Source organism: Lagopus leucura, unplaced genomic scaffold, assembly GCF_019238085.1.
Source record: "Lagopus leucura isolate 7727_CA_CO unplaced genomic scaffold, USGS_WTPT01 Super-Scaffold_810, whole genome shotgun sequence".
Taxonomy (NCBI): domain Eukaryota; kingdom Metazoa; phylum Chordata; class Aves; order Galliformes; family Phasianidae; genus Lagopus; species Lagopus leucura.
The window spans coordinates 12730083-12748703 of NW_024962261.1; the positions used below are offsets into that span (position 1 = coordinate 12730083).

Consider the following 18621-nt stretch of genomic DNA (forward strand, 5'->3'; position numbering starts at 1 on the left):
ATAGCTCTGCCTCTGTATATACAGAGTATGCAGACAGGTTATCTGTAGATGATTACAGAGCAGTTGCTTCCAGTGGGGAAGCCCAAATTAAATAACTGTCTGGAAAACATCTGGATGTTGAAAAGAACACTTTCTAGGCATGCTCTGCTACCAATCCCCTGCATAATTCTAACATTTGTCACATCTTACATCTCTAAGCAACATCCAGAGCTTGGATTCAGAGATTTCATAAAATCACTGAATGGCCTGAGTTGGAAAGAGACTTCAAAGTCCACTCAGTTCCAACCCTGTGCCTTGGGTAGTGTTCCCATCCACCAATAAGAATCCTCAGGGCCCCTTCCAACCTGGCCTTGAATGCCTTCAGAAATGGGGTATCTACATCCAGTGCCTCACTGCCCTCTGAGTAAAGAATTTTCTCCTGACATCTAACCTGAATCTCCTTCCTTTTAGTTTAGAATCATTCTCCCTTGTCCTATCGCTACCAGACTATCTAAAAAGTTGGACCCTCTCCTACTTACAAGCTCCCTTCAAGTATTGAAAGGGTGCAATGAGGTCTCCCTCGAACCTTCTCTTCTCCAAGCTAAACAAGCCCAGCTCCAGTACTGGACACAGAACTCCAGATGGGGCCTCGTCAGGGCAGAGCAGAGGAGGACAGTCACCTCCTTCTCCCTGCTGGCCACCATTCTTTTGATGCAGTCTGGGATATTCTTGGCCTTTTGGGCTGCAAGAGCAGACTGCTGGCTCACGCCATATAGAAGGCATGTCTGAAAAATCCCACTAAAATGACCGTAAGTAATGAATACATTAAAATGTAAAGCTTAAGAAGCCCTCTATTTTATGCATAGGAAATATGTCTCTGACAGAGTTCAGACAAGCTCAGAATGAACTCATGGCCAGATTCTGACAATAGGAGCAGCACTGCTCCTTCAACTTCAGTAGAAACAGGACAATTTATCTGGAATATAGTAGTGTTTTGATGCTTTGCATTATTGCTCAGTGGAGTAGTGACCCAGATTTCTACTCCAGGAATCTGGAAACATGTCATAAGGGTCACTTAAAATGTAATTATTCCTACTTCATCACGGTTATGGAATGTTAGCTTGCTTTGTGCTGAAGTCCTGTGAAAGTTCTAAAACTTAATTGCTATCAATTTAGTACTAGTGAGTATTGCTAAAGCAGTCAGATGAGAATGCAACAGAAATGCACAGAACGATTAACTTGAACCCTGTGAAGCTTCCATCCTTTCCTGTAATCCAGTGACTGTAAATTACTTCTTTTTTTTTTTCTAAGTAATAGAATCTATGATTCTGCACTAAATAATGTAATATATATATATATATGTAAAATGACAATATAAGAAAGAGAAACCTTCATTTCAACTCAAGATTAAATTGCTTTTATGAGCAGAGTGTATAATTACCTAATTCTAAATCAACCATATCATTTCTTATTTGGTCAGTATATCCCATTTTTCTAGACTCTTAAAAGAGTGTCAGAAGTGCATGCAAGGATTTTGTCCTTACGGGGGCATCCTTTAATCCAACTGGGCCTTCACTTTCTGTATTTGTGAGACTTCTTTTCTTCATGATATACTTACAGTATGTGGTACATTGATGTGGCTGAATTGTATTATTGATTTTTAAAGATGACACGTAATAGATTTCTATGGCATGAGCATAAAAGTGGCTACAAGAATAAAATTCACTAGGAAAAGAGGAGTGACTGGGAACAAAAGGTTTCAAGGGCTATCTCAAGGATCAGTAAGTTACACAGAATTACTGAACCAAAGAATGGTTTGAGTCTGAAGGCTGTCTAATTCCAACCCCTTCCCATAGGCAGGGTTGCCACCCATCTGTTGCCCAAAGCCCCACCTAATCTGGCCTCAAACACCTCCAAGAATGGGGCATCCACAACTTCTCTGTGCTCCTCTGAGTAAAGAATTTCTCAATGTCTAATCTAAATCTTACCTCTTTTAATATAAAGTCTCTTCTTTTTTCACTACATTTCCTAATAAAAGAATCCCTACCCCAGTTTCCCTGTGTAGCTTTGGGTACTGGAAGGCCATTTAGAAGATGTCCTTGGGGCCTTCTCCACACTGAACAAGCCCAGCTCCCTCAACCTTTCTTCATAGGAGAGGTGCTCCAGTCCTCTGATCATCCTTGTGGTCCTTATCCAGAACCAGTCCAACAGCTCCATGCCTTTCTTGCACTGGGGCCCCCTGCATGCAGTATTCCAGATGGGGCCTCATAAGAGAAGAGTAGAGGGGGATAATTACCTCCTTCTCTCTGCTGTCCACTTCTCTTTCAATTATGCCCATATTACTTTGGCCTTATGGGCTGCAAGAGCACAGTGCTGGCTCATGTTGAGCTCTTTTACATCAGCGCCCTCAAGCTTTTCTATGCAGGCCTGTTCTCAATCAGTTCCCTGCTGAGCCTGTATTTGTTCTCAGGATTGTCTTGACTCAGGTGGAAGACCTTGCACTTGGCCTTTTTGAACTTCCCGAGGTCTACTTGACCCCATTACTTAAGCCTGTCAATGTCTTCTGAGTGGCAACCCTCCAACATCCCTCCAGGATGTCAACTGCACCACACAGCTTGGTGTTGCCAAAAAAATTGCTGAGGGCTTACTTGATCCCTCTGTCCATGTCACTCACAAAGATGTTAAACAGTGCTCATCCCAATACTGACCACTGAGGAACACCGACTGTTACCGGTCTCTTCTGGACGTGGAGCTATTGACTGCAACTCTTTGAGTGAAACCATCCAGATAAAGGGTCCATCTACCAATTTAAGCCACCAGATTTTATATGAGCACAAGAATTACTTAATGTTAGAAAGTTTCTGATTTTATTTTTAGGAGGATCCCATTTCTCACATGCCACATTTTAAGGCTGTGATTAATACACAGGCATAGACAGCTTAGCTACTTGCTCACTCATGCAACAAGCCATTCAGCACAATCCAACAGTGATGAAAGTAACTATCATGCTCATGCAGACACTGTCAACAACTGTGTGCAAAGGAAAAATAGCACTGTCTGGGAATTATGAAAAGTTACTCTCAACCATCATTTTTGTATATTTAAGTAGAAAAATCTTCTTATCTGTATAGTGTTCCAAATGTTCAGTGACCTTTCTTATCTCCAGATGCCATACTAATTATCCCTTACTGAGAAGGGGGTGCATTACAGTCAACATTTGCTGGAGGAAATGGTTATATTTATTTAACTATGAGTACTTTTTTTCTCTGGGTACATTAATGCCATTTACAGCCCAAGCCAGCAAAGCTGCTCTTCTGAACATAAATCCAGCAAAGAATCTAAGTGCACACCTAATTTTACACTTTTGCTCTTCTTTTGAAGCATTTTTTTTTCAGCAGATAGTAAAGTTCCTGATGTGAATTTGATTTCTTGCTGACAAATGAAGTCTTATTTTCATGTCTATTATCAATTAGATTATGCTACAACAGACAATTAAAAACAATACCTGAATGTTTCGCAGTACTACTGCAGACCTCAGATACTGCTAATCTGCTAATTAAGCTTTAGATGAACAGTGTCTTATCTTGAGACTGTAAACATCTGCTCTGCATTGGAGAGAAAATATAATATCTCTATTTTTGTGATTACTGCATTAGTCAAATGTATTGCCACAAGAATTGTAAGAAATGAACAAGAAGAATGGTCAGTGCTACTTGCATGAAACACAAGAGGCTAATGAAATCAAATGGAAATTGTGATGGAAATAAGAAATGGTTTATAGAAAGGAAGAGATTCTGAAACTGGGTAAAACACTGGGAAGTAGAGCAGATTGGGGAGATTACTGAATGCACACAGAGTATTAAGAATGAAACTGTTGTGGGAAACTTTCCATTTTGGAAGAAACTTGCAGAATGCTCACTGAGAAATTATATCAGATCAGAAAACATGGTGATATAGCAGAGAGGTGCAGAGAAATGAACTGGCAATACTCAGAACATCTATGGGGACAAGAAGACAACCTACGCACACATCTCTACATCCTGGACAAACTCTCTCCCCCTCTATGGCAGAATTTTCCTGCCACAGCCATGTAGCAGCAGTCACTGAGTCAAGGAAAACACATTAGAAACACATAAAACAAAACAGAAATTCTAGCACTTAAACTGTACTGACATTTAATACCTGTAATTGCATTCAAAACAACAGATTCCAAGCAGCTGAACATTCAGGGTATATTTGATCACATAGAGTTACGAAATATTGTCAGAAAAGATGAGGCCTTCCAGAGGACTTCTCTGTAAGTGTGCCTGATGGAAGATGTTTGAAACTCATGACTGATACCTATGTGAAATATACCCTATTATATAATATACCCTATTATTTCTTCCAACAATGCACAGAAAACCAGTTGGTGCTGAGGCTCAGGAAAGCTGCACCCTCCCCTAAATGCGTGATAAGGCAGTAGCTACAGTATGCACAAAAGACTATACACGTTTGAACTTCCCTCCCTGTGTATAAAACCAGTTACCATGTGCAGATCTTCTCAGCTCTGCCTACGAAGGGGAAAGACTACAACTACTCAGCCTTCCCCTTGCACATTCAGGTGCCAGCACAAGCCCAGAAGAACAAGAGTCCAAGGGATCTTGTTCTGCCCAAGCAGAATCACCAAAATTCACCTTGGAGAACAGTATCTATAAGGAGACATTGTAGTATCTATGAGGGGACATGGACATGCATTGCACTGTCCACTGCAATGGACAGTGGGCCAGTGGGAACTCTTCTTCATTTTTGTTTTACAGGAAAAATATATTCTTAGCATTTACAGTAGTGCTTTTTCAAAGAAAAGTTACATAAAATGATATAACACATACACACAGATGCAAAAAAAGAAATGTGAATGACTCATTGCACTTATGCAAACTAAGTTGCGTAAGCCTGTTTTTCTCAGCTTTAAAAAAAAAAAAAACACAAAACAGCACATACATAATCCTAAAAAATGAACTGAAATTCTCAGTTATGAAAGATAAAAGTGTTGAATAAAAGCAGAACTCCCTCAGCTTCTCAGGGTCCTTCATGCCCACATCTGGTGTAGTGTTTACCAGAAGATAAAAATAGAAAGTTGAAACTTACTAGACCCTAACATTTATCACAGTATTTAAGAACCTAACAAAACAGAAAACATGAGAGAAGTGGAATTCACTTCAGAGAAAATAACCCTGAAGACAGAGAGATCAACAGCTACACTGTAAAGTGAATTCAGCATTATTCACTGAAGTGGTATCCTCTAGCTACACAACAAGGGCAAATTGGAAAGAAAATAATAGACTGTACATCTTCAATTCAACAGGTAATTATAATAATGCAAATTGAAAACAATTTAATCTTTTTAAAAATTTTTGCAGAATCTCATCTAAATAATTCAATGCATTGTTTTAATTGTTGACAGGTTACATCATAGGAATTGGTGTTTTTAGTCAAGCGCAAGGACTGTCTTTCTTGGAAAAGGGCAAGGGCATTTCCTTATCTATCCAAGCCAACAGCTGACAGCATGCATGCCAGAGATAGACCCGGACACGAGCAGACCAGGAATGTTGCACGTCACCAAATGGGGGTCAAGACCTGATACCTGTCACACAACTAAGACATCACCAATCAGAAACCTCTCCAACTTCTGATTTGGTAAAGACATGGACAGCTTCGCGTCAATCTTGAGAGCTGTCAAACCATGCCTTTGAATGGATAGGCCACAAAATTTAGATAAATTAAAACCTGAATTAAGAAAGGTGTAACACAAAATGAATCTTCTAATGTATTCTCAGAAGTGTGATTCACAATAATTTAAAAGATCTTTTAGAAATAACTATTCTGTTAATTGCAGCAGTAGCATTACTCAAATCTACCACTGATGAGATAGTATTAGGCCAGAAAACCATATGAGTCAGTTAACCTACTCTCACAGGATCCTGTTCTTTCTCTTATTCATGGCACACAGGCATTCAACACAGAAACAGCATCTGATTGATCAGTGATTGGATCTTAAGAGAGACTGGATGTCAGCTCACGGGTCTGAAACACAATTCAGCACAAGCAAAGGAGGCAGAGACCTGAGCATACCACTGCCTATGCCATGACTCTGGAACTGAGCAGAGCCAAAGCTGTAGCACCACAGCAGCCAAGACAACACTGGCAATTATGGGGATGGAATAGAGCAGCAGAGAAAGCTACACAGATGGGTACAGGACAGCAAAGAAGGGCCACAGAGGAGGGCAGCAGGGAGAAGGCTCACAAGGAACCTTAGGTAGGGGAACAGTAAGTAAAAAGGGTGAGGCTGTTTTTCAAACAGATGGCAACACGTAAGTGCCAAAGTAAGGCATCTCATATTTAACAGCAAAACTCTGACCAAATTTTAAGTTAGTGGCTGCAAGACAGGATTCTGGTACCTACACATAAGACTTCATTCTACGTTTCTGGCTCCAGAATCAGCCTCTGATGGCATTCCAGTCTCACAATTCAAAGAGCTGCCTGTTTTATTTCACTTGATATGTGAATGTAAGAAGACCTCATCAGTCTGCTGTTTGTTACTTATTCAACTTGACAGACACAAAGAAAGCAGAATAGAGTGCTTTCTTTAAGTCCACAAGCCACAGCTCTATGTTGCTGTAAGGTATCTTTAGCAAAATGACATTTTCCATTTGAAGAAAAGACTGATTTTTGAGTTACAGAGCTGGTATCACAGAATCAGGTTTTTTTTATTAAAAAAAAAATCCAAATTTTTGCTTTCTGTTGCAAGAAGGATCAAAGCAATACTCATTTTCAGAGAGCTACTGGATAACCATACTTCAGTTTTTAGCTGCTGCCAGTCTATCAGCTTTGAAGTACAGCAGTACACTGGTAACCCAACAATACAATTACAGTCCAGCTTCAGACACAGAGACTGAAAGCATTCAGTAGCTAGTTCTGCTCTGACAGACAGAACAAGGCAGAATCAGTAGTTCCACTGATTTCAAAAATTAATCTCAATTAAAACCAGCAACTTTAACACAAGTTACATCCACCATCTCCAAGTCTTCCAAGCAATGATCTCCACTTAATCTTTGCTGTTCCTAAGACACTGCTGGTACTTCAGATCTGCACAGGAGTCAGAGATGATCTGGGTTTGCCACTCTAGACGCAGCAACATTAAGATGTTTTTGCGAAAGATGCATCTGTAAACCACTGATAAAGCAGGAATTTCAGTAATAAAGGCATTGTAAAATGCTCCATTCTGAAAAGGAAGATAAGGACAGTTCTGCTGACCGCTGTAGCATGCTGTTGAAACAGTCTTCTGTAGGTACCAGGAACATCCAGCATCACAACACAGAGCTTTGTATGGGCCATTTGTGCTGCACTCTGCCAGGTAGATTGGATCTATAAACTAGACAATCTTGTTAATTAAAACAAGAAGAAAAATCTGTGTATTTATGAAACTTAAGTGCAAATACTGATTTGGTTTGACTGACGTGAGCAATGCTGTCGTTCAGAAAGACACAGGAGGAGCTGAATGAAGCCACAAGACACAGAAATCTAAGATCTATCCTTTAATCCTAATTTTATCAACTTTAAATCTTTAGAAGTCATACAAACGAACTTCTAGATCTGAAGATACCTTGCAAACAGAATAAAATAAAGTGAAAGAAAGTCCCCAGTCCTACAAAGTTTTATTTATTTTCATGGTTAAAGTCATGTAAAGTGAAATCATGTACAACTCTTTACATAATGGGAACTTTTCCCTGTAAGCCCTTCTGCAGGAAGAATAGTTTTGAATGACTAATTCACTGTGTTATGCATGTACGAGTAATACTATCTCAGTATGCTTGGACTTGTACTCCATTTTCGTCAGTCAGTACAGCGTCAAACAAAGAAACAAGCTTATTTCCTGCATTTTGTCCTACAAACAACACAATGGTAAAAAAGACAAAATGCCCTGTCAGACAGAACAAAATTAAGTTCTACTAGAATCCATTTTATTGAAAGTTGCCAAATGTATTTACTTTGGTCTCAAGGCCAAACCATGACCAAAGTTAAAAAACTCAAAATTCCTCTGGAGATGACTATCATAACAAACCAGTACTCCATAATGCCCTGTGCTTATAAATTGACTTTATTTCTAGGAACTACAGACTTCATTTTTGAAAAGTACCACCACCACACACAGATTCCATTTTAAGGGACAGAAAAGAATGTACAAATGAAGGTTAGATCAGTTATATCATAATTTAAGGTGAAGGTACAGATTTTCTTCTGTGTTCTTCAATGCTTATCAAATTCCTGACCCTCATTTCATCTGAGCAAGAGGATGAAGAACCAGACTATCATTTTTATTCACTGTGAGACCACATGAGTATAAACAAGTAAAAATGACTGTAGAAGGAAACATAAGGACTAAAATTTTATGGTACTTATTTACAGTGCATCATTGGACAGAAGCATACTTTCTCTGAAAATGACAGTCCCACTGCCAAATTATTCACTGTGGTTGAATGAGGCTACAGTTTGTAAAACAGTCAGTCCTAGATGTTGACTGATAAGGTCAGAGGACAGATACCCCACATCTGCAAAATGCCAATCTGATGGACTGAAACTGGATAGTTTTGACTTGGTTACATGCACATAAGTTTTTTGACCAAGAAAATCTGTTCAACATGTTTGAAACAAAACACTGCTCTAATCCAGTCAGATGAGGTGTTTCAGCTCCTGACCTAAAAGTGTCACTTCTGGGGGTTCTCTTATCCTGTAGACAAGTTCAAAGAAGACAGTGATGAGAATCAAACTGTTCCTTCACCCCTAGTAGTAGGCTGTAGCACAGTGAGCAGAGCTGCTCAGGAAAGCATCAGCTACTGCCGCCAGCCTTGGTTTTGATGGAGGATACTGTACTCAGCAATAACACCAGACAAGTCACATGTAACATTCAAATTCACTTCGAGGTTCAAAGAGGAGACAGCTGAAAAGACAAACACAGAGGTTGTTTTCTTTCAGTAAAGCTTCAAATATGCTCTACAGATGAGGATATAATAAGCATACTGGTATACATGCAAACATATTAACTATGTTTTAATTAATATATTAGTTCTATTTAATAGAGACAACATATTAAGCACACATATACAAATGTATGTTGCATGCGTTTCCGTAGAGTTACACATCATTCCTTCCTGGAATTATCATTTCCACTAGTTTTTCTAAACTAACTTTGAAAAAATTAATGCTAATTTAAAGTTACATTGCATTTTTAATGTCAATTATGCAACCCCAAACATGAAAGATGCTAATTCCTGCTATAACTAGCGCTGAATCCCATATGATGTTTACTGTTCAAACAGACCCTTTATCTGATGGAGAGAAGCTCAAGCTAGCAGCTCAAGTAACACTGTGCAACCAAGAAATGCTACTGGTGGAGTGATTGTGTTTGGACTGGAGCATCGATAACAGAGAACTGATCTACACTTTAATAAAACTTTTCCATGAAATTCTGTTTCCTTCACTTGACTCTAAGAATGAGCGTTTGCTAATTTTAGCACATAATGTGAGCACAGATGAGTCTACTTTTTGGTGAGCTACCCTAAAATAGTAAAAAGAACCTTGTAGCATAGAACTACAAACTGGCACATGAACAATTTGACTCATTTCATAATCTTTGGATTCAACTTTAGCTGTGAGCTCACTATAATTCAAACACAAATCACACTGAACAGCAAGAGAACAGCAACAGCTTATGCAATTTTCAACTCTATGTACTCATTAGATAGACATAGGCACATATGCATTGCCTCTGCAGATATATACAACTAATTTATTCTCAAGGATGAAAACTGACAGTATAAATATTTGGTAACAGAAGGTATTGTCCATTTGACTATTGAAATAAGCCTAACAAGCCAATTCAAAGAATACTGTAAGAGAAGCCTACTCAGAGAAAAGGTATTGTGCAAGGATGTGCTGGCATATATGCTGCAAATGCAGGACCTCTCTCAGTTGCTGCAACTCTGAATTGATGCTGCCTTCAGTCATTCACAAATTAATTTCCACTTGATGACCAGCTGTAGTTGCAAGTGTGTTCTTCATCAAAGCTTCTTGATAAGTAGTTTGGAACCCAGGGTTACCAAACTTGGAGCTCTGCCTTCTGTCCTACCTGCTGAGGTTTACGGGAAGAGAAAGATGTGGTATACTTGCCCTGAACATACATAAGTAAACATACACATCAGATGATACCACAGAATCACAGAATTGTAGGGGTTGGAAGGAACCTCCAGAGATAGAGTCCAATCCCCCTGCCAAAGCAGGAGTTTTAGAATTCTCTATGTTCCAGCTTATGGCCATTTCCCCTTGCCCTGTCCCAACAGACTACTGAAAAGAGGTTGGCCATATCCCTTTCTCTCCCACACTTAACGTATTTATAAACATTACTAAGATCACCTCTGAGTCTTCTTTTCTCTAGGCTGAACAGACCTAGGTCTCCCAGCTTTTCCTCATAAGGGAAATGCTCCAGGCCATTTACCCATCTTTGTGGTCCTCTGCTGGACTCCCTCCAGGAGATCCTTGTCTTTTTTGTCCCAGGGAACCCAGAACTAGATACAGTACTCCAGGAGAGGCCTCAACAGTTTGATTCACCATTATCGAATGAAAGCATATCCTGGATAATCAGGTATCTGGAAGCCCTCTCTTCTGATTGGTCAGTCATGTATTGTCTTCCACGTAGATGCTTTCATTTTAAACTCCATAGCCTGTAAGAGCTTATAGATAGCCCCTTAGGAAGAAGTAGTCACTGAAGTGCTTGGAAAAAATTGCATGAAGAAAAAGGGAGAGAGGACTCACAAGGAAACAAGGGTTACAAGAAATAGATCAGAGACATGGGAATTTTTTGGACAGTGCCAGCTGTAACACAACTTAAATTTGTCAAAATCATGGGAAAATTTCAGTTGTGTACTCCTAGTATAACACATCCTCAGACATATTTCACAAGAAGTCTGCATTATGTGGAAACAGATGAACAAGCACAAGCATGGACTGTTTCCTAGCCTTGTAAAAATAGAATTCACTGCTCCTCTTCGCATTAGAAAGCTTCAAGATGACATTCAAGAATTGAGTCCCATCATCCTCTCAAGGTGAAGTATCAGGCTTCTTTTAGAACAGCAAGACAGAATACAACAGCAAGATCAGAAGCATCTTGTGTATCCTGATTACTGCTGTTGGTTGCTAACCTGTAGGCAAAACTGATTTCTCAGTGAACATCTGTGTATCAAAACTCTCCTTTCTGAACACAGTTCAGCTGCAGAAGAAAGACAACAGTTGAAAAGGCAACCACTCCCAAGTCCTTTTATTACAACTACCCAGGATGGAATTCCTGTCCTGAGAGGAGAATTTTCCCAACTAATCCATACATTTCCATTCCATCAAACTAGCCTCCCTGTTCCAGCTCAGTACATGTCAAGTTTGGATAGTGGAAAAGATGAGAAAGGTCATTAACAGACTCTCTACAACAATGCACCAGACACTGTTTTCTACTGGTGGGTTTCCATGCACTTTGCAGACAGCCTTCTGTATGTCATAAGATCACATTTCCTTACTCAATAGGACATTGAGAAATAAACCCTGTAATAAACCCCTTAGGCTTAAATGTACATCAAAACCAGTATTCTGCAAATTTTAAACTCTGAACTCTTAGGTTCAGAGACAAAAAAAAAAAAAAAAAAAAAAAAAAAAAAGGAACTTTATGCTTACATTACAATCCTCAAAACAAACTGCTAGTCAGCCAGTATCTATCTGTGAAGACATCTGAATTCACAGAAAATTGTGTCAAAAGTTGCACTTCAGAATAATCTAAAACTTAGTCTAACGTGTTAGACATCTCCTTTGGAACCTGACAAGCACAACAATCTGAGATACGAGGTGCCTCTTCTGTCACGCTTTAAAAGGACTAGCTTAATAAATGCAAACCACTGTACATCAACTCTTTGGGTCAGGATGATTAAAAAAATATTCGTCACCCCTCTCCTTTTAACTGAAGGTGATACAGGTGGTACTCCATTCTAGATCAGATCCTGTTTCACCCAGGATGACTGACAACTGGAAGCTGTCATCACCTTGAACAGGTGTCACTGGGCGTTTCATGGAAAGGCATCTCTGGTGCCTTAACCTCGAGTGGTTACACTCTTCAAAGCCACTGGAATAACACCACTGCTCACTCAATTAATGGTGGGGCCTCGGAATGTGTGCGAATTCAAGTAGATCAGTGTGAGTTTGCATAGGTGAGACTGGGGCACCTTCTGGAAGGTTCTGAGACCTCTACTTTGGTCATCAGGTGAAATACAGAAGTAATCTGATAAGCAGGAAGGAGAACCTAGGATTTTTTCTTACTTGTCTTATAAGAACAAAATGAATAAAACAATAATTTGTACAGTAAAAAGATCTCTAACAAGGACTAGGCAACAGATCAGCAATTGCACTGTCCCCTCACAGCAAGAAACAAATGCGGATTTGAACAGAGATGATTTAGATAAGTGAACTAATTCTGTCAGAAATTAGCAATCTACTCGCTGTTTAGAGAATGTAGAAGCTTAACAGAGGTTTCCAGATTCCATTCTGAAGCCAAAATACCTGCCTTCCACCTTAGTCTGCTTCTGGATGTCGCCTGCCTCCTGATCAGGCCTAAGACAGACACAGGTGTTCCCCTTTCTGAAAAGCTGTTTTTCCCTGAAGGTATGTGTATCACCCCAATCACTACAATCAACTGTGCTGTCTTTTTCTGCTTTGCTTTTGACATTCTTGTCTGTTGAAACTCCTCTGACCCTGGGCTGTATCCCACAGATCCTGCTTTAATCCACCCCTACATTTTTCCATAATGAGGCTCATATACCTCTATACACCACACACAAAAACACACAGACAGTGTTTAAATAATTAGTAATTTTCCCTTAAGGGTAAAAATGTTCTGTAATAGTACTTCTTTTTTTGTTATGAAATAATGTAAATGATCTTGGTGTGGTAATATTTTGCAATATGGCTGTGTTATGCAATAAAGGCTGAAGGGTTCAGATGGCTTACATGCACTTGGAGATGCATGCTGGAGTCCTGCAGCTGTTAAAAAACACTTAAATATGCGTACACACCTATAAATCTGTGCACATAAATACACAAGCAAAAACTGCATGACTTCCTATCATCTGCCTACTTCCTTTTACCAAAAAAAGTTAGGTGCAATACAATCTATGAAGTTTAACTTATGCTCCTTTCTCTCTTTTTTTTTTTTTTAAAAATTTTTTCAACCCTTTTTAAACTTCATGAAAGAAATGCAGTGTTTTGTTTTGTTTTGTTTTGTTTTTGTTAAGGAAGGTAGTTCTGGGCTCCTTTTTTTCTGCTAATACATGTAAATCCTGTTGATTTCAGGAAGTATGTGTTTGGGTCAGCACAATTCAAATTTGATTCCCTTCCACAGCTTTCATTTCAGTTTTGATGAGAAAAATGTAGAAACTTGCCAAATGCTCATATTTGCAAAGCAAATTCTATTGCCAACTTAAGAATTTATATATTAAGTGACTTTTTTTATTTTCTTCCTTTAAGGTCATCAGTGGGTTAAGGTATCTGAATGACATAACATTCTCATGAAAAAGAGTTCCTCTTTCTCTAATTCCAAAAAAGACAGTGGCTGACTTTGCATAACCAAAGCTTTGTATCAAAATCACTGTGGATCATGTGGTTGTGCCTACAGAAGTTAAACAACAGCAAAGTTAAACATCAGACTGCTAATTGCCTCAGCACAAGCACAACAGTAAATCACACACCTATCCTTTTGGGAGCAGACATTTTCTTAACCTCCTTCCATTGCTCCCAGATTCTTCCATCTCAGGATTGTGAGATGGAAAAACTGTGCAGTAGAGGCAGCGTTTATTACTCCCAAAAGCCTGGTGTGACAAGGGAACCAATTTCTTATTAGGGAACAAAATATAGCAGAAAGTTTATTGTTTGGAGAATTAAGAAAATTGGACAAAGGGGTAGGTAAGGGTAATATTTCAAAGATCATGCAAGGATAATGAGAACTGTGATTAAATAATTCAAGTCTGTGCAAAGCCAAATGGTAGAGGAAGGTAAGAGTTTTATGGAAACAAAATGTTATTATTTCATCACTCCAGATGGTTTGGTTAATTCCTTAACTTTTCCTTGAACGTACACCTATCTTTCTCACTCAGTACTGGGGTCCTGTATACAGCCAGACCTGCGATAGGCCACAGTGCAGTTCCGCTGTAAGGACACAGAGTTGTGAACTGCACAGCTTGTAATCAGTGTACAGTTACATATCTCAACTCAAAACATCAAACACAGACCAGAATTATCTGTATGTATGCCATACCAGATATGCACATTCCATTAAGCGCTTTGGCATCTACAGCACTGCCATGATTCTGGCACACTTTACCCATATTGTGCTTGTAAAATCTGCCCTTGTAGCAAGCAACATAAGGCTCCTCTAGGAAGAATCTCACACTATGTTGTGCACACCATACTGGCCACCCTGGCATATACCTGCTGCAAGGCCAGACACACAGTTCTATGTCTTGGCACACAGCAGGCAAGTGCTATGGTACATTACAACAGAAGATCGATACAACCTTTCCTTTACTTGACAGCTTGCATGTTCTGCAGCTTGTCTTCAGGCATACTTATGTGAGCTTTGTGTCAAGCCCAACTGATAGTACCTTGAAGTGTAACTGCTGCCAACATTACTGACAATGTACTTAGTGTAGAGCTAGCTTTCAAACCAAGCTTTGCAAGTGAAGTTTGGAGGGTTTGAGAGAAGGAGTGCTCTGGAGCATATATTGAATTCACGGAAAATTCTCTGTAGTTGATGGAGAAAGAATAGTGCTGCCAGCAGGCATAATTCAGCATAACAAAATCCACCTCAACACCTACAGATAGGAAAGAATTCACTCCACCTAACTGGTAAACTGGGGAATCATTGATCTTGCCAGTTACCAGTGAGCAGTAAGAATTCTTAACACTTCATAGCTTTGACACTAAGAAGCTACACAGCTACACTTCAGTATCAGATACATAAATGATGCCTGAAAAAAATTTATGCAGAATTCATTAAAATTAAATATCTACCTCAAAAATGATCCAAATATACACAATTTTTTATTAATCTATCATTCTAGGTAATGTCTATGTGCAATAGAAATCATAAATACGATCTTCTTTTAAGTGAGCCCTTAAAGCTAGTATCTATGCCAACAATTATGCCATAAAAAACAGTTACTGAAACGATTTATTATCTGTTTTTGTTGTGTAAATCATTTATAAGTGCAGACAGAATCCAAAATACATGCAATCACAGAATGATAGAATCATAAAGGTTGGAAAACACCTCTATGATCACCAAGTCCAACTGTCCATTTATCACCAATATTTCCCACTAAACTATGTCCCTCAGTACAACATCTAAATGTTTCTTGAACACTTACTGGGGCGGTGACTCCACCACCCCCCTGCGTACCTGTTCCAGTGACTCACCACTCTCAGAGAAGATGTATTTCCTAATATTCATCCAGAATCTCCCCTGGCATGACATTCTCTCTAGTCCTATTGCTAGTTACATGGGAAAGGATGTCAACCTCCACCTCTTCACAAACTCCTTTCCGGTAGTTGTGGAGAGTGATAAGGTCACCCCTGAGCCTTGCCTTCTCCAGACTAAACAATCCCAGCTCCATCAGTGCTCCTCATAAGCCCTGTGCTCCAGAGTCCTCACTAGCTTCGTTACCCTTCTCTGAACATGCTCCAGGACCTCAAAGTCTTTCTTGTACTGAGGGGGTCCAAAACTGAGCACAGTACTCGAGGTGCAGCCTTACCAGGGCTCAGTACAGAGGGATGATCACTTCACTCCTGCTGGCAACACTATTTCTGATAGTGTTCTCTGATGGCCCTCTTGGCACACTGCTGACTTGAGTTGAGCATCAACCAGTAACCCCAGGTCTGTTTTCTCTACACAATCTTCCAGTCATTCTGCCCCAAACCTGTAGCATTGTCTGGGGTTGTTAAGGCCAAAGTTCAGGACCTGGCTCTTGGTTTTGTTGAACTGCTGGGCCTGTTGGTCTCAGCCCAGCTATCCAGCCTGCCCAGGTTGCACTGTAGGGCCTTCCTTACCCCAGGTAGATTGCCATTTCCTGACAGCTTTGTGTCACCTGCAAACGTACTGAGACTGCACTCAATGCCCTCATCCAGGCCATCAAGAAAGATACTGAACAGGAAAGGCCCCAGTACCCAAGCAAACACCACTTGTGGCTGGTTCCCAGCTGGATTTCACTCCATCCATCAACACTCGCTGAGCCCGGTCACCCAGCCATCCTTTACCCAGCAAAGGGTGTACGAGTCCAAGCCATGGGCTGCCAGCTTCTCCAGGAGAATATTGTGCGTGACAGTGCTGAAGGCTTTTCTCAAGTCTAGGTACACTATGTCAACCGTTTTTCCCTCATCCACCAAGTGGGTCACTCAGGCATAGAAGGAGTCAAGCAGGACCTGACTTGCATGAACCCATGATGGCTAGGCCTGATGCCCCCGTTTTCTCACACATGCCCTGTGATCTCCCATCAAGATTCAACCGAATCATTCCCAGCCCCAAGCTCAACAACATCAAAACACTCTCTAACATAGAACCACGCCACCACCCCTTCTTCCTTGTCTGCCCCTTCTGAAGAGTTTATACCCATCCACTGCAACACTCAGTCACGGGAGCGATCCCACCATGTTTTCATAACACCAACTAAGTCCTAGTTTGCTTGCTGCACAGTGGCTTCCAGCTCCTTCCGTTTGTTGCCCAAGCTGCTTGCATTGATGTAGATGCACTTTAGCTGAGCCCCTTGCCTCACCTCCAATCCCATCATCATTCCCCCAGGCTCTTCTCTAGTGGGCCCAGTTTTATCCTCTTCCCCCCTCATGTCTAGTTCAAAGCCCTCTCAGTGAGCCCTGCCAGCTCCTGGGCTAGGATTCATCTCTCCCTTTGAGACAGGCAAGACCCATCCACAGCCATTAGACCAGTTGCTGAGTAAACTGCCCCACGGTCAAATGAAACAAAAATTTGTGTTTGTACCATGTATTCATGAGAAGGGTTTTCCTGCTCCTCTCAGCATCCTTCCCCGCCACTGAAGGGATAGAGGAAAATACAACCTGTACATCCACTCCATCCACTAACTGCCCCAATCTCCTGAAGTCCTTTTTGATAATTCTCAGGCTCTCAGTGACTTTGTTGCTGCTGGCCTGAATTATCAATAAGGGATAATAATCAGAGGGGTGAATCAGACTAGGAAGTTCCCTAGAAATATCCCTCACTTGGGCTCCAGGGAGGCAGCGCACCTCCCTGCGGGTAGGGTCAGACTGACATACAGGGCCCTCTGTTCCTCTCAGAAGGAAGTCGCCTACTACAATCACCCTTCTGTCCTTCTTCATAACATACACCCAAGTATTCAGATACTTTAACCCAAAGAAACTGCTGAGAAATTTGCTTTTACCCTAGCAGAATGAAGAGCTGACAATATCTTTTTGCTGGATATGTAACTTTGGCCTATTTTAGCAACTTTTTTGTATTTAAATACACCAAAATAGCAGTGGGTTTATAAATCGCTATCTGCTTCTAACAATGGAATATCTCCCTGAAGAATGGACAACGGGCATAAAAAACACCACTTTCAACCCTCAGATTCTCCATAGCAACTGAAAGTCACAATGACGCATTTATTGTAAGCACTGCTTATTTCATAAACAGTACTGTATGGTCCAAACACCTTGTTCAGTGTTCCATATACCTGTTTATCTGTTATTAATTTACCACCATAAACTGTTTACATTTCAGTCAAGCATGACTGACTGGCAAGTGCTATTGCAATTGTTTTTATAAGTTAAAATAGCCTAAAGCTGCTAACATTTAGGGCACTATCTTTTAAGGCACGTTCTCTTCCAGCTCTCTGCCTCCCCTTTGCCTCTTACCCTCTTTTATTTTAATTTGTATTTAGTAAAGGCAAGGTGTAAAAAAATCTGATTTGTAGGGACCTATTTTCTTCTTTTTCTCTATTAAATTATACTGCCATTAGTAAATGGAAATGCATGTAGAGAAATCTGAGTGGGTCTAGGTCTAGTGTATACTGATAACAACAAAGCATCATGTCAGCTGACGATCGCCCAGGACCAGTCTGAACTCTTGCTCAATGTAGTAAGAATTTGGCCACAGTTCTCACTATAGATCAGATCTCAGATCTCACTATAGTACACCATACTCCACCCACACATTGTTAGCCTTAGGCAACAAAGTTATATGACTGCAGCTTTTCTCCTCACTCCTTTATCTTTTGAACCCTTATGCAATATAAATTACACTTACAAGAGGAAGAGAATGACTCATTAGTTTTCTATAGGTGGCTCAATGGAAGACAAAGTCTCAAATTAGAGACCCCTCACCTTCTTTCTCCTAAAGAGGGAGATGTGCCGCTTCATCATTGTGTAGACTCAAGGCACTGCATGGTCAGTTGGCTCAACTCGGCTGCAAACATCCAGAGCTGTACAAGGACAAAGTGAGAAAGTCCAAAAGGCAGATAAAACCAGTTTCAGAATTGGTGGGACTGC

At 40.3% G+C, this 18621-nt stretch overlaps 1 protein-coding gene across 3 annotated transcripts in view; it reads right to left on the reverse strand.

Annotated features, from left to right (window-relative positions):
• LOC122177157 (tubulin polymerization-promoting protein family member 2-like) overlaps positions 1-18621 on the reverse strand; it is a 75547-nt gene extending 56926 nt beyond the window's left edge. For all 3 annotated transcript variants that reach the window (XM_042866302.1, XM_042866303.1, XM_042866300.1), the window contains exon 1: positions 18457-18621. The gene's annotated coding sequence lies outside the window, so the exon portion shown is untranslated. The remainder of the gene's footprint in view (positions 1-18456) is intronic.